Raw genomic sequence first — 22,072 nt, 5'->3', positions numbered from 1 at the left:
CAGCGCTAATAGCTATCGTCTGCTTTCGCAGAAAACGTGCTGCATCTGCATCAGCATATCAGCAAGAAGTGAAGGAGCGGCACAAGGCAAAACCCGAGGCACCACGTGACAAGCAAAGCTACGGCGGCCACCTTCCAGAAAGGGGCGTCACCGTGCCTCTATAAAAGGCGAAGGAGCGGCTGGCCCAGGCTACAGTTCGGCAGCAGCGCACCGTCCGTACAGCGCTAATAGCTATCGTCTGCTTTCGCAGAAAACGTGCTGCATCTGCATCAGCATATCAGCAAGAAGTGAAGGAGCGGCACAAGGCAAAACCCGAGGCACCACGTGACAAGCAAAGCTACGGCGGCCATCTTCCAGAAAGGGGCGTCACCGTGCCTCTATAAAAGGCGAAGGAGCGGCTGGCCCAGGCTACAGTTCGGCACCAGCGCACCGTCCGTACAGCGCTAATAGCTATCGTCTGCTTTCGCAGAAAACGTGCTGCATCTGCATCAGCATATCAGCAAGAAGTGAAGGAGCGGCACAAGGCAAAACCCGAGGCACCACGTGACAAGCAAAGCTACGGCGGCCATCTTCCAGAAAGGGGCGTCACCGTGCCTCTATAAAAGGCGAAGGAGCGGCTGGCCCAGGCTACAGTTCGGCAGCAGCGCACCGTCCGTACAGCGCTAATAGCTATCGTCTGCTTTCGCAGAAAACGTGCTGCATCTGCATCAGCATATCAGCAAGAAGTGAAGGAGCGGCACAAGGCAAAACCCGAGGCACCACGTGACAAGCAAGCTACGGCGGCCACCTTCCAGAAAGGGGCGTCACCGTGCCTTTATAAAAGGCGAAGGAGCGGCTCGGCCCAGGCTACAGTTCGGCAGCAGCGCACCGTCCGTACAGCGCTAATAGCTATCGTCTGCTTTCGCAGAAAACGTGCTGCATCTGCATCAGCATATCAGCAAGAAGTGAAGGAGCGGCACAAGGCAAAACCCGAGGCACCACGCGACAAGCAAAGCTACGGCGGCCACCTTCCAGAAAGGGGCGACACCGTGCCTCTATAAAAGGCGAAGGAGCGGCTGGCCCAGGCTACAGTCGGCAGCAGCGCACCGTCCGTACAGCGCTAATAGCTATCGTCTGCTTTCGCAGAAAACGTGCTGCATCTGCATATCAGCAAGAAGTGAAGGAGCGGCACAAGGCAAAACCCGAGGCACCACGTGACAAGCAAAGCTACGGCGGCCACCTTCCAGAAAGGGGCGTCACCGTGCCTCTATAAAAGGCGAAGGAGCGGCTGGCCCAGGCTACAGTTCGGCAGCAGCGCACCGTCCGTACAGCGCTAATAGCTATCGCCTGCTTTCGCAGAAAACGTGCTGCATCTGCATCAGCATATCAGCAAGAAGTGAAGGAGCGGCACAAGGCAAAACCCGAGGCACCACGCGACAAGCAAAGCTACGGCGGCCATCTTCCAGAAAGGGGCGTCACCGTGCCTCTATAAAAGGCGAAGGAGCGGCTGGCCCAGGCTACAGTTCGGCAGCAGCGCACCGTCCGTACAGCGCTAATAGCTATCGTCTGCTTTAGCAGAAAACGTGCTGCATCTGCATCAGCATATCAGCAAGAAGTGAAGAGCGGCACAAGGCAAAACCCGAGGCACCACGTGACAAGCAAAGCTACGGCGGCCATCTTGCAGAAAGGGGCGTCACCGTGCCTCTATAAAAGGCGAAGGAGCGGCTGGCCCAGGCTAGAGTTCGGCAGCAGCGCACCGTCCGTACAGCGCTAATAGCTATCGTCTGCTTTCGCAGAAAACGTGCTGCATCTGCATCAGCATATCAGCAAGAAGTGAAGGAGCGGCACAAGGCAAAACCCGAGGCACCACGTGACAAGCAAAGCTACGGCGGCCATCTTCCAGAAAGGGGCGTCACCGTGCCTCTATAAAAGGCGAAGGAGCGGCTGGCCCAGGCTACAGTTCGGCAGCAGGCGCACCGTCCGTACAGCGCTAATAGCTATCGTCTGCTTTCGCAGAAAACGTGACTGCATCTGCATCAGCATATCAGCAAGAAGTGAAGGAGCGGCACAAGGCAAAACCCGAGGCACCACGTGACAAGCAAAGCTACGGCGGCCACTTCCAGAAAGGGGCGTCACCGTGCCTCTATAAAGGCGAAGGAGCGGCTGGCCCAGGCTACAGTTCGGCAGCAGCGCACCGTCCGTACAGCGCTAATAGCTATCGTCTTGCTTTAGCAGAAACGTGCTGCATCTGCATCAGCATATCAGCAAGAAGTGAAGGAGCGGCACAAGGCAAAACCCGAGGCACCACGTGACAAGCAAGCTACGGCGGCCATCCTTCCAGAAAGGGGCGTCACCGTGCCTCTATAAAAGGCGAAGGAGCGGCTGGCCCAGGCTACAGTTCGGCAGCAGCGCACCGTCCGTACAGCGCTAATAGCTATCGTCTGCTTTCGCAGAAAACGTGCTGCATCTGCATCAGCATATCAGCAAGAAGTGAAGGATGCGGTCACAAGGCAAACCCGAGAGGACACGGTGACAAGCAAAGCTACGGCCGGCCACTTCCAGAAGGGCGTCACAGGCCTATAAAGGCGAAGGAGCGGCTGGCCCAGGCTACAGTTCGGCAGCAGCGCACCGTCCGTACAGCGCTAATAGCTATCGTCTGCTTTCGCAGAAAACGTGCTGCATCTGCATCAGCATATCAGCAAGAAGTGAAGGAGCGGCACAAGGCAAAACCCGAGGCACCACGTGACAAGCAAAGCTACGGCGGCCACCTTCCAGAAAGGGGCGTCACCGTGCCTCTATAAAAGGCGAAGGAGCGGCTGGCCCAGGCTACAGTTCGGCAGCAGCGCACCGTCCTGTACAGCGCTAATAGCTATCGTCTGCTTTCGCAGAAAACGTGCTGCATCTGCATCAGCATATCAGCAAGAAGTGAAGGAGCGGCACAAGGCGAAACCCGAGGCACCACGTGACAAGCAAAGCTACGGCGGCCACCTTCCAGAAAGGGGCGTCACCGTGCCTCTATAAAAGGCGAAGGAGTGGCTGGCCCAGGCTACAGTTCGGCAGCAGCGCACCGTCCGTACAGCGCTAATAGCTATCGTCTGCTTTCGCAGAAAACGTGCTGCATCTGCATCAGCATATCAGCAAGAAGTGAAGGAGCGGCACAAGGCAAAAACCCGAGGCACCACGTGACAAGCAAAGCTACGGCGGCCACCTTCCAGAAAGGGGCGTCACCGTGCCTCTATAAAAGGCGAAGGAGCGGCTGGCCCAGGCTACAGTTCGGCAGCAGCGCACCGTCCGTACAGCGCTAATAGCTATCGTCTGCTTTCGCAGAAAACGTGCTGCATCTGCATCAGCATATCAGCAAGAAGTGAAGGAGCGGCACAAGGCAAAACCCGAGGCACCACGTGACAAGCAAAGCTACGGCGGCCATCTTCCAGAAAGGGGCGTCACCGTGCCTCTATAAAAGGCGAAGGAGCGGCTGGCCCAGGCTACAGTTCGGCAGCAGCGCACCGTCCGTACAGCGCTAATAGCTATCGTCTGCTTTCGCAGAAAACGTGCTGCATCTGCATCAGCATATCAGCAAGAAGTGAAGGAGTGGCACAAAGGCAAAACCCGAGGCACCACGTGACAAGCAAAGCTACGGCGGCCACCTTCCAGAAAGGGGCGTCACCGTGCCTCTATAAAAGGCGAAGGAGCGGCTGGCACAGGCTACAGTTCGGCAGCAGCGCGCCGTCCGTACAGCGCTAATAGCTATCGTCTGCTTTCGCAGAAAACGTGCTGCATCTGCATCAGCATATCAGCAAGAAGTGAAGGAGCGGCACAAGGCAAAACCCGAGGCACCACGTGACAAGCAAGCTACGGCGGCCACCTTCCAGAAAGGGGCGTCACCGTGCCTCTATAAAAGCGAAGGAGCGGCTGGCCCAGGCTACAGTTCGGCAGCAGCGCACCGTCCGTACAGCGCTAATAGTTATCGTCTGCTTTCGCAGAAAACGTGCTGCATCTGCATCAGCATATCAGCAAGAAGTGAAGGAGCGGCACAAGGCAAAACCCGAGGCACCACGTGACAAGCAAAGCTACGGCGGCCACCTTCCAGAAAGGGGCGTCACCGTGCCTCTATAAAGGCGAAGGAGCGGCTGGCCCAGGCTACAGTTCGGCAGCAGCGCACCGTCCGTACAGCGCTAATAGCTATCGTCTGCTTTCTCAGAAAACGTGCTGCATCTGCATCAGCATATCAGCAAGAAGTGAAGGAGCGGCACAAGGCAAAACCGAGGTACCACGTGACAAGCAAAGCTACGGCGGCCACCTTCCAGAAAGGGGCGTCACCGTGCCTCTATAAAAGGCGAAGGAGCGGCTGGCCCAGGCTACAGTTCGGCAGCAGCGCACCGTCCGTACAGCGCTAATAGCTATCGTCTGCTTTCGCAGAAACGTGCTGCATCTGAATCAGCATATCAGCAAGAAGTGAAGGAGCGGCACAAGGCAAAACCCGAGGCACCACGTGACAAGCAAAGCTACGGCGGCCACCTTCCAGAAAGGGGCGTCACCGTGCCTCTATAAAAGGCGAAGGAGCGGCTGGCCCAGGCTACAGTTCGGCAGCAGCGCACCGTCCGTACAGCGCTAATAGCTATCGTCTGCTTTCGCAGAAAACGTGCTGCATCTGCATCAGCATATCAGCAAGAAGTGAAGGAGCGGCACAAGGCAAAACCCGAGGCACCACGTGACAAGCAAAGCTACGGCGGCCACCTTCCGAAAGGGGCGTCACCGTGCCTCTATAAAAGGCGAAGGAGCGGCTGGCCCAGGCTACAGTTCGGCAGCAGCGCACCGTCCGTACAGCGCTAATAGCTATCGTCTGCTTTCGCAGAAAACGTGCTGCATCTGCATCAGCATATCAGCAAGAAGTGAAGGAGTGGCACAAGGCAAAAACCCGAGGCACCACGTGACAAGCAAAGCTACGGCGGCCACCTTCCAGAAAGGGGCGTCACCGTGCCTCTATAAAAGGCGAAGGAGCGGCTGGCCCAGGCTACAGTTCGGCAGCAGCGCACCGTCCGTACAGCGCTAATAGCTATCGTCTGCTTTCGCAGAAACGTGCTGCATCTGCATCAGCATATCAGCAAGAAGTGAGGAGCGGCACAAGGCAAAACCCGAGGTACCACGTGACAAGCAAAGCTACGGCGGCCACCTTCCAGAAAGGGGGCGTCACCGTGCCTCTATAAAAGGCGAAGGAGCGGCTGGCCCAGGCTACAGTTCGGCAGCAGCGCACCGTCCGTACAGCGCTAATAGCTATCGTCTGCTTTCGCAGAAAACGTGCTGCATCTGAATCAGCATATCAGCAAGAAGTGAAGGAGCGGCACAAGGCAAAACCCGAGGCACCACTGGACAAGCAAAGCTACGGCGGCCACCTTCCAGAAAGGGGCGTCACCGTGCCTCTATAAAAAGGCGAAGGAGCGGCTGGCCCAGGCTACAGTTCGGCAGCAGCGCACCGTCCGTACAGCGCTAATAGCTATCGTCTGCTTTCGCAGAAAACGTGCTGCATCTGCATCAGCATATCAGCAAGAAGTGAAGGAGCGGCACAAGGCAAAACCCGAGGCACCACGTGACAAGCAAAGCTACGTGCGGCCACCTTCCAGAAAGGGGCGTCACCGTGCCTCTATAAAAGGCGAAGGAGCGGCTGGCCCAGGCTACAGTTCGGCAGCAGCGCACCGTCCGTACAGCGCTAATAGCTATCGCCTGCTTTCGCAGGAAAACGTGCTGCATCTGCATCAGCATATCAGCAAGAAGTGAAGGAGCGGCACAAGGCAAAACCCGAGGCACCACGCTGACAAGCAAAGCTACGGCGGCCATCTTCCAGAAAGGGGCGTCACCGTGCCTCTATAAAAGGCGAAGGAGCGGCTGGCCCAGGCTACAGTTCGGCAGCAGCGCACCGTCCGTACAGCGCTAATAGCTATCGTCTGCTTTAGCAGAAAACGTGCTGCATCTGCATCAGCATATCAGCAAAAAGTGAAGGAGCGGCACAAGGCAAAACCCGAGGCACCACGTGACAAGCAAAGCTACGGCGGCCATCTTGCAGAAAGGGGCGTCACCGTGCCTCTATAAAAGGCGAAGGAGCGGCTGGCCCAGGCTAGAGTTCGGCAGCAGCGCACCGTCCGTACAGCGCTAATAGCTATCGTCTGCATTCGCAGAAAACGTGCTGCATCTGCATCAGCATATCAGCAAGAAGTGAAGGAGCGGCACAAGGCAAAACCCGAGGCACCACGTGACAAGCAAAGCTACGGCGGCCATCTTCCAGAAAGGGGCGTCACCGTGCCTCTATAAAAGGCGAAGGAGCGGCTGGCCCAGGCTACAGTTCGGCAGAGGCGCACCGTCCGTACAGCGCTAATAGCTATCGTCTGCTTTAGCAGAAAACGTGCTGCATCTGCATCAGCATATCAGCAAGAAGTGAAGGAGCGGCACAAGGCAAACCCGAGGCACACGTGACAAGCAAAGCTACGGCGGCCATCTTCCAGAAAGGGGCGTCACCGTGCCTCTATAAAAGGCGAAGGAGCGGCTGGCCCAGGCTACAGTTCGGCAGCAGCGCACCATCCGTACAGCGCTAATAGCTATCGTCTGCTTTAGCAGAAAACGTGCTGCATCTGCATCAGCATATCAGCAAGAAGTGAAGGAGCGGCACAAGGCAAAACCCGAGGCACCACGTGACAAGCAAAGCTACGGCGGCCATCTTCCAGAAAGGGGCGTCACCGTGCCTCTATAAAAGGCGAAGGAGCGGCTGGCCCAGGCTACAGTTCGGCAGCAGCGCACCGTCCGTACAGCGCTAATAGCTATCGTCTGCTTTCGCAGAAAACGTGCTGCATCTGCATCAGCATATCAGCAAGAAGTGAAGGAGCGGTACAAGGCAAAACCCGAGGCACCACGTGACAAGCAAAGCTACGGCGGCCACCTTCCAGAAAGGGGCGTCACCGTGCCTCTATAAAAGGCGAAGGAGCGGCTGGCCCAGGCTACAGTTCGGCAGCAGCGCACCGTCCGTACAGCGCTAATAGCTATCGTCTGCTTTCGCAGAAAACGTGCTGCATCTGCATCAGCATATCAGCAAGAAGTGAAGGAGCGGCACAAGGCAAAACCCGAGGCACCACGTGACAAGCAAAGCTACGGCGGCCACCTTCCAGAAAGGGGCGTCACCGTGCCTCTATAAAAGCGAAGGAGCGGCTGGCCCAGGCTACAGTTCGGCGGCAGCGCACCGTCCGTACAGCGCTAATAGCTATCGTCTGCTTTCGCAGAAACGTGCTGCATCTGCATCAGCATATCAGCAAGAAGTGAAGGAGCGGCACAAGGCAAAACCCGAGGTACCACGTGACAAGCAAAGCTACGGCGGCCACCTTCCAGAAAGGGCGTCACCGTGCCTCTATAAAAGGGAAGGAGCGGCTGGCCCAGGCTACAGTTCGGCAGCCAGCGCACCGTCCGTACAGCGCTAATAGCTATCGTCTGCTTTCGCAGAAAACGTGCTGCATCTGCATCAGCATATCAGCAAGAAGTGAAGGAGTGGCACAAGGCAAAAACCCGAGGCACCACGTGACAAGCAAAGCTACGGCGGCCACCTTCCAGAAAGGGGCGTCACCGTGCCTATAAAAGGCGAAGGAGCGGCGGCCCAGGCTACAGTTCGGCAGCAGCGCACCGTCCGTACAGCGCTAATAGCTATCGTCTGCTTTCGCAGAAAACGTGCAGAAAACGTGCTGCATCTGCATCAGCATATCAGCAAGAAGTGAAGGAGCGGCACAAAGCAAAACCCGAGGCACCACGTGACAAGCAAAGCTACGGCCGCCATCTTCCAGAAAGGGGCGTCACCGTGCCTCTATAAAAGGCGAAGGAGCGGCTGGCCCAGGCTACAGTTCGGCAGCAGCGCGCCGTCCGTACAGCGCTAATAGCCGTCGTCTGCCTGCGCCGGTGAGCTAACTGTTTGGAGTTGAGCGTTTCATTAGATTGTCCTGTGTGCTGCTGCCAAACAAAGTGTGTGTTGATACTGATGTATACTTGCTTTGTTATCTGAGCTAGTCAGACAAATGGATGTGAAAGAGTTGTGCCGACAACTAGAGAATTTCAAGCGGGACATGAGAACGGAACTCAGAGAATTAAAAGACAGTGTAAATTTTTGTTCCACTGCATGCGATGGAGTAAAGGGCCTCACGAAAGATATAGCTGATTTGAGGGCTGAGATCAAGGAGTTGGTGAAAGTTAAATGTTCATTTGAAGGCAGAGAACGAAATGTTGTCACAAGAGAGTAAACGAATGAGAACAGTATCAAAGAGCCAATAATTAGAAATTAAAGGCGTACCCGGTGGAAATGACGTCATGACAGTGATAAAAAGCATTGGAGTAGCGGTTGGCGAGAGCATTTCAGAAGTGACATTGACACGTGTCACTGGGATGTCCAACTGCACAGACTGGCGTCAAAAACATCGTTGTGCGCTTCGTGCAAAGAATGAAAAGAAACCGTGTGCACATGAAAGCAATAAAAAAGCACCTAACTTGTAAAGATCTTGGTCTCATCTCAGACAACTCAGTGTACGTCAACGAGCATTTGACGCAACAAAACAAAAACTTCTCGCGTCTGCGCGACAAAAAAGGAAGGAAACAAAGTGGCGATATGTATGGACTGCCAATGGCGTGGTGCTTGCTCAGAAAGATGAAGGCTCGCCCATTCTGCGCAGCACCACTATTGAGGACTTATCTAAAATGACCTAATGATAAACTATGGCACTAAGATGGCATCTACTCATTCACCTGGTCTCCAAGTGACAGACGCTTACTATGACATGAAAAAGCTGAACAAAGAATATTCAGGATGCAAGATGTTATCCTGCATACATATTAATACAAGAAGCATGAGAAATAAGTTGCATGAAATCAATGAGTTAATACAATCAAAAACCGAAAAATTTGATGTTGTGCATTTCACGGAAACATGGTTAACTGCAAATGATCCTGTTCCACAGTTCTCAGGGTATAGGTCGCATCATATAAGAAGAGAAAATAAAGCCGGTAGAGGGGTAGCAGTTTATTTTAAAGAACCGTTGAAGTTAGATGTTATTGAAGAGTTTTCTATTATTCCTAATGATGTAGAATTTTTGACCGTGCAACCTAAATAAAACTGTTGTAAGTGTCGTATACAGGCCTCCCAACTGGAGACAAGGCCAGCATTTTGTAGTTTCATGGAAAAGCTATGCCTTTGCCCGATCTACTAGTGAGACTTGTGTAATTATGGGGGACCGTGAATGTCAACAATGATCACTGATGAAGCATGGTCCGCTAGAACTCAAGACATGGTTTTCTTGTTATCGCTGCAGTATTACATTACTGTATCAACAAGGGTACAATCAATAGTGCTACACTGCTTAGACATATGCGTTTCGAACCTAAATGAATGTGATATATCAAGTCGGGAGTACTAATAGTAGATTTAAGTGACCATTTACCTGTGGTTTTGATCTTATACCTAAAGACCCTGACAAACAAAACAATGACTGCAAACAGAGATTTAGCCGAATAATCAGGCAAAATATTCTAGAGCAATTCCTGTTGTCTTCTCCAGTGCGTAGACTGCAAGAAATATATAATGAAACAGATGTAAACAGAGCGTTTGCTCTGTTTCAACGAAGTTCGTGCTCGCATGCTATGATTGGCTTTCCACTTCAGCCAGCAGCTTCTGGAAAGAAACATAAAAGGCGCGCAAACCTGGGTCGACAAAGATTTGTACGAACGGATCAAAAAGAAAGACGCTATGTATCACACCTTCATCCGCAAGCGGCAGCCTGAGCTATTCGATGACGTACAAAAAATTTAGGAATGAAGTACAAAGTGATTAAAAGAAAGCGAAGGTGATTACTATGAGCGCCTTTTCTCAAATATACGAAGCAATCCGAGAAAATATGGGATGCCGTTAATGAAATAACAGGAAAAAAATACAAACACGCATCCGCAAATATCACGCTTAAACGGGTGGGAAATAGAACGTGCGGAATTGGTTAGCTGCATGAATACGCATTTTATTAACGCTGGTATGAACTCTGCAAACGTTGCAATCGGAAACAATCACACTTTTTTCACACCACGTGTATCAAATTCGCTTTTCTTGAAACCGACTTGTCTTGGTGAAGTAAGTGATCTTATCAAGGCTATAAAGCATGTTTCAGCTGGCGTAGACGGTATCAGTCCTAATCCGGTTAAATATGTGTCACACGAAATAGGTCCAGTGCTCGTGCATCTTATAAACTTGTCTCTTAGCACAGGCGTCTTTCCAGACGAGCTTAAGATAGCGCGTGTCACACCAATCTATAAAGGGGGAAGTGCAGACCAATTATCAAACTACAGGCCGATTTCCGTTCTCACTGTATTTTCAAAACTTTTTGAAGGTGTTATCTATGCAAGATTTTCAAAATTTTTTACGAAACACAATGTTATTGCACAATGCCAATACGGTTTTCAAAAAGATAAGTCAACCGAGCATGTCTTTAACTGGATATTGTTGCGGTAAACGACACAAGAGCGGGAACTACTGACCACTGTATTACAGTATGGGAGAGACACAGTAGACAAGATGGTGGATAGCCACCAGCACCAGAGAGAACCGTCTTCTTCGTCGTCTGCCCCAGGCTGAATGTCTCTCTCGTAGCAATATCAAAGATCGAATAATTGCAAACATAGAACAGAAAAAGTTAACGCTTGGCCTGTTTTTGGACCTGAGAAAGGCGTTTGATTCGATTGACCACTATATCTTACCTGAAAAGTTAGAAAGATACGGAGTACGAGTCGTTGCAATGACTTGATAAAAAGTTACATATGTAATAGAAACGTTGTGCAGATGGGAACTACTGCCATCTGACATGCTACCCTACATCAAGGTGTCCCGCAAGGTTCAAAGTTAGGACCGTTACTATTCTCTATTATGTTAATGATAGTACAGATTACCAGGTCCCAAACGGTGGCAATGTAGTGCAGAGGATACAAATGTGTTCTTTACAGCCGATAACACAACAGAATTACCGCAGTATGTAAAGTAAATATGCAAGTTTGTTATCTGACTGTTTGACGACCAACAAACTCCAGCTGAACGCAACTAAAACAACCTACATTATCTTTAGAGCCCCTAATTAAATAATTGAGGGTAGATAGAAGTAAAATTTAACAACTTCCTTATTAAACAGGTCAAACAACAAAAGTTTCTGGGAAGTCATTTTAGTGAAGAATTGTTGTGGATACACATGTGAATTCCTTTGCGGTGAATTATAAAAAAATCGGTGTAATCTATAGAATTGAACATCTGATCCCTCTATGGCTGAAAAAACAACTGTATAATGCACTTATTTATTCAAAGATTTGCTACGGGATGTTGGTTTGGGGTACAACCACCAGAACAAATTACACAAAATTGATTACCTTGCAAAACGAGTTATTCGCTTATATGCAAATTACCACGGTTGCTTTTCAGTCTAAAACCGGTCCACTATTCCAAAATATGATATGCTGCGTGCGGACAGGATATATATATGCAAATTCTTCTAGAAATCCGAAAGAGAAACGCAGGCGCACAATGTAGTGAACGTACCTCTCCGGATACTTCTTGCGACACAGCACACGACGCACACCAAAGCAAGGACCAATTACGGAAAACAAACATTTGTCTATCAGTCCACAAAAATGAACAGATTCAGTGCATCTGTATCCTTAAAGACTTCTTTAAAGAACATTTAAAAAGAAATACGAGATTGGTTAGATAGGGAAGATGTATAATTTAAAATGAATAAGTGAGTTCATTAACGAAAAATGTTTTTGCCATGAATTACATGTAATTTTTTTGCAGGATCCACATGATGTTTTCATGTCATATTTTTGCGTTTTGTATTAACACAAATATGTTTTGCATCCAGGTCCTGTTTCCACTTTTATTTATGTTTTATTTTTTTATTTTTTTTTAGCACCCAATCAGGATGTGTTTTTCTTTTTTTTGTTTTGTTGTTTTGTTTTTTTGCGCATGTAGATACTCTATATTACTCTATAAATTTGCTGACATTTATTTTTTGCACCATTAGAATCTGAAATGCCTAGTTGTACTTAGCTGTTGCTGTACTTTTTTTTTACTTTTTTATATATATAAATTTGAAGAATATAATGACCATGGACAGTGCAACCATGAACTTTCACTGTAACCAACGCTGTTGTAACGCGCAAAATTGTGCATATGTGTGTGATCTGCTGTCAACCCTGTCGTTCGTTGGGGCTGAGACCTTTGTCAGGCTTTATGCCTTTAGTCTCAGCCTACCCTCGTTTGAATGAACGAGAAATAAAATTCAATTTCAAAAAAGTATGCATCTATATTGTGCAGTGGGTGTAAATATGTTTAGTCATAAAACATGTATTTATACATTATATATGTGACTGACTCGTGTTGGCACATTAATTTGAGGTTAAACTGGCTAGCCTACTGTAATGCTAGTTGACAGCTGTGTATATATGAGCCAGATAAACAGCTTTTAAGTGAGAACATTTTTTTCTATGATATTTCAAGTCTTCCTTTTGCTGTAAATGAAGCTCCGGTACATCTAAAACCAAAGAAAATATTCTCACGGCTCACAGCGCCTTATAATATATTATATTGGAAGTTCTAGTCATATTCGGCTTCGTTTCTACGGTGTTGTGACGTCGTGATAGAGTATGCGGCCACCTAAGAGCGTATGTCATTGCGACGTTTTGACACTGGCACCCGCCACTCGGTTGTCCGCTATGCGGCTAGGCCGGAATGTCCAGTCGCAGTGTCCCCTTCCCACACGACTACATACGTTGTCAGGACGTCACAACGCAGTATCCTCCTGGGAAGCGAAACCGGAAGTGACTATAGAAACGATATTAGTAAACCCCGTTGATACATTTTCCAATGGACCCAGGGAAAATGTAACAGGAGCGCCCCAGATCGCCACATCCACAAGAAACAGCTCTGTGCGCGTGCATAATTAAAGAACATGCACTTTTTTTGCGACAGTCATCCCTTATTATCTTCTCTTATTAGGCTCCACCGCATACACTACTGTACTGCGGCGAAGCTGACTTTAGAAAGCTAGCGAAAACTACAATGACGCAGTCATCGAGAATGACGATTGCGCACTTCCTGGCTTTCGTGCTTTGGAATTTGCCTCTGCACCGCTTAATTTACGTTACCACCGCATTCATATGCAGACTTGCGTGGTTGCTTGCGCCGCGTATGTGCTGTGTTCCATTTTTTACTGCAACAAATGGATCTCGCACTGGAAGGCTTAGTAGATTACCTGCGCATTTCGGCAGTTAATATCACATCAGATTGTTAGCAACTGCAAACGAGGGGTCACCAGCTGCGTAATTGCAACAACTAAAATATTTCAGATTATTAGCTTTGTTAAAATGGAAAGACAATCGGTTTCTTGGAGTCATCTTTTTCTAATATAACGCCTCCTAAAATGCAATAGCATTTTTGTTGGCCAGCAACTGCATCAGCGGATTCCGACAGGCCATTCTGGACTCGCTCTTTGGTTTGTCAAGACGGTCACTTTTAGGGCGGTTCTGAATAATCCTCCCCCCTCCCCTTCCTATTCCATATTGTCCGAGCCTCGAGAAGTAGTCCTGAAGGTTTAATAAACGTAGAGCAGCTGGCTCTTGCAAGACGCGACCGTCGGGGCTGGCTCGAGCAGAGGAGGAGCTCGCGGTCTTCTTTCTTCTCTTGGGCTCGACCCACTCTTGCCCTCGACCCACTACCTACAGGTGGCAATATCCCCCTTCCGAACAAAAGCATCGCCTCGATGCTAAAAAAAAAAAACAAATAGGCGTAGAAGACAAAGAAGAGAAGGCAGGCAAAGCAAAAGTACACAAAAAAAATGTAGCCGTCACGCCGGCAATGTCAATGAACGAAGAAGCAAGCTCCCAAAAATAAATGAAAAGTAGAAACAAAGAAGGAATGAGAGAAAAAAATGAAAACAAAAAAAGTTACGGACGCGCAATGTACGGCTTCATGGGCACAACATGAACTATGTCTGAGGTCGGTTGTCTTTGTGTCCTACTCCGTGTCTGCGATGTTGTGTCCGAACAACTTCGTAGTTTACGTCACTGACGCGGCGGAGCACTTTATACGGACCGAAATACCGGCTCAGAAGCTTTTCACAGTGGCCACGACGGCGAACGGGGTCCACACCCAAACTTGGTCTCTGGGGTTGTAGGACACGTCCCTGTGGCGATGTTGTAGCGTCGTGCGTCTGCCTGCTGCTGCTGGCCGATATGCAGCCGCGCGAGCTGCCGAGCTTCCTCAGCACGCTCTGCAAATTCCTCGGCGTCAGTTGTCAATAGGTCAGCGTCTTGACACGGCAGCATAGCGTCCAGCATCGTCTGGACTTCGCGACCGTAGAGAAGGCGAAAGGGCGTGAAGCGCGTCGTCTCTTGCACGGCGGTGTGTTATACGCGAAGGTCACGTAAGGCAAGATCCGATCCCATGTTTTGTTTGAACGTCGATGTACATTGCGAGCATGTCTGTGACAGTCTTATTCAGCCTCGCTCGGTAAGTCCTTGGTCTGCGGATGGCACGCGGTCGTCTTGCGATGCCTGGTGGTTGCTGAAGTCAAAACTTCGTCCATAAGCTGCGCTGTGAAAGCTGTCCCTCTGTCGGTTATTACAGTGGAGGGAGCACCGTGACGCAAGACGATGTGACGCATGAAGAACTGCGCTACCTCTGAGGCCGTGGCTCGTGGATCGCCTGCGTCTCAGCATAGCGTGTTAAATAATCAGTCGCGACGATCACCCATTTGTTACCGTCGGCCGAGAGCGGAAACGGTCCGAGAATGTCCATGCCGACTTGGTCGAAAGGCGTGTGAGGCGCTTCAATTGGCTGAAGTAAGCCAGCCGGTTTAACGGATGGTGTCTTGCGGCGCTGGCATTCACGGCAGCCTTTAACGTACTGTTTGACGCTGCTGAAAGCCCGGGCCAATAGTACATTTCGCTTACTCTAGCGATGTGTTCGTGAAAAGCCTAAATGACCAGATGTCGGTTCGTCATGGCAAGCGAAGAGGATGTCGTCGCGCATGTCCCTTGGAACCACCAGGAGGTAAGCACGGCTGGTCGAACGAGCATTCTTCTTATAAAGCACGTTGTCTCGCAGACAGAAGGACGTCAGCGAGCGGGACAGATGGCGTGGTATGGTTGTGTCGCGGCCCTCTAAATGATCGATGATCGGTCTAATCTCAGCGTCGTCACGCTGCCGTCTGCTCAAGTCCGACGAACTAATGGCGCCCAGGAAGCCGTCATCATCCTCTGTTTCCTGACTGGCAGGATCAATGGGTGCGCGGGACAGCGTGTCAGCGTCTTCATGCTTACGGCCAGACTTATAACGATGGTGATGTCAAATTCCTGTAGCCGCAAGCTCCACCGTGCCAGTCGTCCTGAAGGGTCGCGCATGCTTGCCAACCAACAGAGGGCATGGTGGTACCGTCACTACTTTGAAGGGACGACCATAGAGATAGGGGCGAAACTTGATGATCGCCCACACGACCGCGAGGCACTCTTTCTCCGTAGTCGAATAATTCGCCTCGGCACGGGACAGGGAGCGGCTGGCATACGCTATAACTCTTTCCACTCCATCTTGAAGCTGGACGAGCACTGCGCCAAGGCCAATGCTGCTGGCGTCGGTATGCACCTCAGTATCAGCATCATCGTCAAAATGTGCAAGAACGGGTGCTGACTGCAGGCGCTGTCGTAATTCAGCAAAAGCCGCCTGTTGCTCATTATGCCACACAAATGGCGTATCGTCCCTCGTAGGCGTGTCAGGGTTCCGCTATCTTCGAAAAGCCTTTAATAAACCGGCGATAGTAGGCGCACAAACCCAGGAAGCGCCAGACGGCCTTCTTATCGGCAGGAGCTGGAAACGCGGCCACAGCGGCAAGCTTGTCGGGATCGGGTCGGACCCCTTTGGCGCTTACTACATGCCCAAGGAACTTGAGCTCTTCGTAACCAAAGTGACACTTTTCGGGCTTAAGTGTGAGGTCTGCCGATCGGATGGCTTCTAGCACACATCCGTAGGCGGTGAAGATGCTGCTCGAAACGTTTCAGAGAAGATGACCACATCATCCAGGTACACAAGACAGGTCTGCCACTTCAGTCCAGTAAGGACAGTGTCCATCATTCGCTGGAAAGTAGCCGGGGCTGAACACAAGCCAAAAGGAAGCACTCGAAATTCATAGAGCCCATCTGGAGTCACAAAGGCTGTTTTCTCGCGGTCGCGTTCGTCTACCTCGATTTGCCAGTACCCGCTTTTAAATCGAGAGAAGAAAAATAGTGGGCACGCCGAGTCTATCTAACGAGTCGTCGATACGCGGCAGCGGGTACACGTCCTTTTTAGTCACGTTGTTGAGCTTGCGGTTGTCGACACAGAAGCGTAGCGTTCCGTCTTTCTTTTTGACAAGAACGACCGTAGACGACCACGGGCTGTTAGAAGGTTCGATGACGCCATCGTCAAGCATCTCGCGGACTTGCGTACGTATGGCTTCGCGTTCTTTTGCCGACACGCGGTAAGGCTGCTGGTGTATCAGGCGTGCGTCTTCGTACGTGATGATCCTGTGTTTAGTGATCGAAGTCTGGCGTACCTTGGAAGAATGTGCGAAGCAGGTCCTGAATTCAAGCAAGAGCTTGCGCAGTGCTGTCTGGCTATTGGTGGACAGTTCAGAATTGATGTCGAGATGGCCCAGAGACGTGTCTGCTGTCTCCACTACTTCTGACGTGAAGCAGTTGTTAACGTTTGCGACTGCGTCAGCAAACGCTAACGAAGTGCCGCGGAACAGGTGTCGGTGCTCGTAGCTAAAGTTGGTAACAAGCAATTGTGAATGACCAGCACGAATCTGTATAACACTTCGAGGCACACAAACACCTTGCTTCAGTAGGTGTTCCAAGTTACTTTCGGCCACCGCTTCGCCATCGCGTAAGCCACAGCATGTAACGTCGACGAGGACACTGGCTCGTGGAGGAAGCGTTACACTGTCTGCCGAAACACGAAGTACGTCGTCGCGCCGTTGGCCGTCTTGCACGTCGATTGCTCGTGCGGCAGAGAAAGTGATACGACGCTCTTGCAGATCAATAATCGCGCCGTACTCCTGCAGGAAGTCAACCCCAAGAATAACGTCGCGGGAGCATTCGCGTAAGACAAGCAGCTCGCAACGAATGTAGATCCTTGAATCTCAACTCTAGTCGTGCAGGCGCCCAGCGGAGTAACGACGTGGCCGCCAGCCGTCCGAATCTGCGAGTTATGCCAGGGCGTGATCACTTTCTTCAGCTGCGTTGCTATTTTCCTGCTTAGTATGGTGTAGTCTGCGCCGGTGTCCACTAAAGCACTCACGGCATAACCGTCAATGGTCACTGGTATATCGAGCGAAAGCCGGTCGTCTCGTTCAGCTGCAGGTGATGGCGGATCGGTATGTTTCCGTAACTGCGTCCGTCGGAGGTCTTCAGCGCTTCGACCGTCAGCGACCTCGCCCCCAAAGATCGCCTCAGTTAGTTTTCCCGGCGGGGACTGGTCGACCGCTCGGGAGAATAGCGCTGGGGCGGAGGTGAAAATCGTCTGGGAGACGGCGATCGCGACTGCCGCCTGGCAGGCGGTGGCAAGCGCTGCTGAGAGAGGTAGTCCTCAATGTCCCGGGGTCGCTGGCCGTATCGGGGTGGCGGCGAGTATGCGGAAAAGCCGCGAATCCAAGGCGCCGGTATGGGCACTGGCGGTACAGGTGGTCAGCTTCACCGCAGTGGAAGCACAGAGGCCGATGATCGGGTGTGCGCCAAACATCCGACTTCCGAGGGGGCGGGCGTCTGTCGTCGACGTAGCGAACCACTTGCTCCGAATGGTGGGCAAATGGAGCGGCATGAACAACCGGCGGCGGTGTATACCCAGCGTCGTAGTACGACATCGGCTGCGCCGACTGAATTGACACCGTAGGAGGAGCACGAACAAACCGCGGCGGAGAGGGAGAAGGGCGCTTCAGGGCTTCCGGGTAGGTCGCACGCGGATATTCAACAGGTACTGCCGCAGCGTTAGCAGGAGGCAAGGTGTCATGGAGCGCCTGGTGCACTTCGTCCTTGATAATGCTCGCTATGGAGCTTACCGTAGGGTGCGGTGTTACGGCGGCCTTTTGCAACTCTTCATGCATGACAGAGCGGATGAGTTCTCGCAGACAGTCACCGTTGCTTCCTATGGCCGTGAAAATGTCAGCAGCAGACATGCTGTTCGCTTGCCGCTCATACATGTTCGAGCGATGCAGAAGCATCTTTTCCATAGTCACGGCCTCGGACAAGAACTCCGCGACCGTCTGCGGAGGGCTCCGTACGAGGCCAGCGAAGAGTTGCTCCTTGACCCCGCGCATCAGATGACGTAACTTCTTCTCCTCCGTCATTCTTGGATCGGCCCGTCGGAAGAGGCGCGTCATGTCTTCGACGTAAGTGGTCATAGTTTCGTTTGGCAACTGGACGCGGGCCTGAATCGCACGTTCCGCTCGTTCGTGGCGATCAGGACTGGTGTATGTCTCCAAAAGCTGACGACAAAACTCGCGCCACGACGTCAGTTGCCCCTCGCGGTTCTGAAACCACGTACGCGCGCCATCCTCCAGGTAGAAGTAGACGTGTCGGAGTTTCTCCGTGTCGTTCCATTCGTTCACGGAGGCCACGCGCTCGTATTCGACCATCCAGTCTTCGACGTCTTCGAACACTGTGCCATGAAACGTCTTCGGGATCCGTGGGCTCTCAAGTGTGTAACGGTTCGACATCGTGCTTCCCGTACCGGTTGGGGCGGTTTGAAGAGAAGCGCTGGTCATACCGGTTGATGTGGTGGGAACTGTAGCGTTGACGACTTCTGGAGACAGTCCCCTGATCCTGCGGCTGGCCCGATGCACGGGAGTGTCGACAGGCACTGGATTCGTAGCGCGGATCCTTGGAGGGGTCTGCAACATCCGTGAAAGACGCTTACCCCGCACCTCCACCAGTTTGTCACGAGCCTCGAGAAGTAGCCCTGAAGGTTTAATAAACGTAGAGCAGCTGGCTCTTGGAAGACGCGACCGTCGGGGCTGGCTCGAGCAGAGAAGGAGCGCGCGGTCTTCTTTTCTTCTCTTGGGCTCGACCCACTCTTGCCCTCGACCCACTACCTACAGGTGGCAATATCAATCAGCGGCCGGCTTCCTGAGGTCCGTTCGAACGCGTCTGAACGGCTGCTCGGTTTCGTGTCGACTGTGCAACATTGCGACAACTCGCAGTCATCGATTGCGTACAAACTACTAGAAAACGAGGCGCTATCTGCGTTTGCGTAATTTCGTTCACGAATACAGCTATCCGCATAGTCAAAAGAGAAATGTACAAAGCGAAAGTGATCTGAAGTGTTGCATATGCATGGGCTAGCTCACGCACCTTTATTCCAAGCTGCAACACCGCCGACACGAAATCGACATTTATGATCCCAACATATAGCGCTATTTAGGACAGGAGTCTGTTTGTGGACAGGAGATGCCTATAAAATTGTATCAAGCATTTAAGTGCGGCACAAACGAAACCAGCGCAGTCTCCAGTATGAGCCAGCGAACTCCAGCGCCAACCAGCGCGTGTACAGCGCACACCAGTGCACCCCAGCGTCATAGCAGCGAAACCAGCGTCTCGTCCAGTGTGACCCCGCACTTCTCCAGCGATCTCACCAGTGTCGCAGTGACTCCCAGCGTGCGCCAACGTCCCCAGTGCCACCCAGTGTAAAAAAACTCACTGGTTTCACACTGGAAGGCACTGGAAGACGCTGGTTTTTGCAATCGGGTAGTGCGAACGGCTTTTTGAAAGATCGAACAAAAAATTTTCAAGAGCTTGATCGGGATCATGCAGAGAGGTAAAGACCAATCAGTACCTGCTACAGTGTTAACAAAGTTATCTCTGTCAAAATTGGAAGAAAAAAAGCAAGGCTCAGGCTGCGGTATTTCAGCCTGAAAGGTGACAAATAATGGGAAATGGTCCGTTATCTGAGTATCTATGACACTGGCGTTTTGAGTAGGTGAGATGTTTGTTAAAGCGTGTTGGTACCATGAGTAGAACACATAGTGGGAGAGATGATTAATGATTCAAGTCAGAAACCAGCAAAACAGTCTGTATAAGCTGTTCAACTTCCATTCTCGGTGGGAAGTAAATTAATGTTAATATCACCGACAATTAGCACTTGCTTTTTTTTTTTTCAAGAGAAATTTTTTGCAAAATCATGGAGACCTTACTCAGGAAATCGGGGATAGATGAAGAAGGGGAGCGGTAGACACAACCAAGAATAAAACTGTTACGATTATGAGAATTCCGACAATGACATTCTTGTCGGGCGTCTCGTTGGCCACACGAACTCTCAATTCGCCCAGAAGAGATTAAACACTCAATTGGATCGGCAACCTTCGTCAAAATTGCAGAGCAGTCCTCTCCCTATAATGGAATGCCGTTTATTTTGATGGTATTCATCCTGCTGTACTGCTCCATGTCGGTGATTCTTTTTGCCAGCGCGTGATTCTGAGCAGTTAATGCTTTGTTAGTGGATGCCAGTTCATTGTCGTTTGCATCTACTAATTGTCAATCAATCCGCTTAGGGTCACACTGAGAATACTGGTTGTTTTGCCTTTCAGCTGCAGCTGTAGGGTCGCCCCACGTGAATGGCAGCTCGAGTTCAATGCCCAACTGTCACCCAGCGAGCCGGGGCGCTTCTTCGGCATCGAGCAGCTCCGCGCCATCAACGCCCGACGAACCCTCGCAAAACGTACAGGTGGAGGAGGGGGCAGCTGCGATGGTGAGTTAGTGTCATGATTTTTCCAGTTTCGCTGTTTGTCATGGTATGCATTCTTGGTGATGCGGCACTTTTATTTTTTGTGGGTTTCTTGGCAGCAGTGGTAGGTGAAAAGCTGCCATATTCATAAACGATGTGACAAGTCGTTAATTTTCATTGCAGTACCAATGCTGCCGTGAAAAGTGCAAAAGGTCGCAAAGTTTTGTAATGTTCAATCAATATTATTTCAAATAAACACATTCATAAAATGAAATGATGGCCCAAAGCCACAAAGGCCAACACCACTCGAGAGCGATGCAAATGCTACGTATAAATGAGCTACATTGTGTCCTAAAGGAGCCAGAGAATTAACATGGCAAGTTTCAAGAACTTTCACAGAGTTAACATGGCCAAAGTAAAAAAAAAAGAATACATTCAAATCCGCAAGTCCCACCTGGGTCCTCAATACTTTGTCTGGTCACGAAACTCCGCCGTGCACTCTATGGGAGAGCTTGATAGTCAAATTGAAGCCGCGCGCTGCGGCGCCACCGCAGATGAGAGGCCACCTTTCTACGTGTTAACCCAGGAGAGAATGCAGATGCGGCCGGCGTGGGCTTTAAAGTTTTGCGGAACTTTATATTTGCGATTGATTTTTAGGCAAAATCCGAATTCGGCATTATACAATGAACGATGCCGTTCAGGTGCTTGTGCCGTGGGGGGCGTTGCCGGCTACAAAGGCACTACAAAAGGTATGGCTATTCTTGCATCGAGTGTAGTGGAGGCACTTGAGAATTGGAAAGAGCGAGCAATACCACGGCAAGAAACGGACGATTCAGCTTCGAGTCCAAGCATGTGGTGTGTGCGAAAGCACTGTTGATACATCATCCATCTTCCGTACGGACGATTTCACGATAAAACGGTTTGACGCCGTATCGTTGCCGGGGACAAGCCGCGATCAGGCCTACTTGCCATTCTGGTGTTTTTCGAGCCTGTGTGTGTGCGTGTGTGCGGCGTGTGTGCGTTTGTGCGCGTGCGTTCTCAGTAGCCTGTTCTGTTTACAAGATTGTTTCATTTGTACATTACAAATAAAATCGGTGCTAATTAGACCTCGTGAGAACTAGGCACATATAAAAAAACTGTGTACTGGTTACACCATAATATACTATGACCTGTACCATGATGCATTCTCTCTGTGTTGATATTTATAGAAGGCAAAGTATTCGATAGACTTAGTTTGAGTTTGCCTATGGATTTTTTATGCTGATAGCAACAAGCTACTGACAATTCTAACAATTT

General features: G+C 50.8%; 1 protein-coding gene across 1 annotated transcript in view; it reads left to right on the top strand.

The window, feature by feature from the left end:
• Positions 1-22,072, top strand: part of LOC119466429 (uncharacterized) — a 217,391-nt gene that overhangs the window by 123,133 nt on the left and 72,186 nt on the right. The gene's annotated exons all lie outside the window — the stretch shown is intronic.

Source organism: Dermacentor silvarum, chromosome 10, assembly GCF_013339745.2.
Source record: "Dermacentor silvarum isolate Dsil-2018 chromosome 10, BIME_Dsil_1.4, whole genome shotgun sequence".
NCBI classification, from domain to species: Eukaryota; Metazoa; Arthropoda; class Arachnida; order Ixodida; family Ixodidae; genus Dermacentor; species Dermacentor silvarum.
Note: the sequence above shows the minus strand (reverse complement) of the source record. Positions and strands in the feature narration are given on the sequence as shown.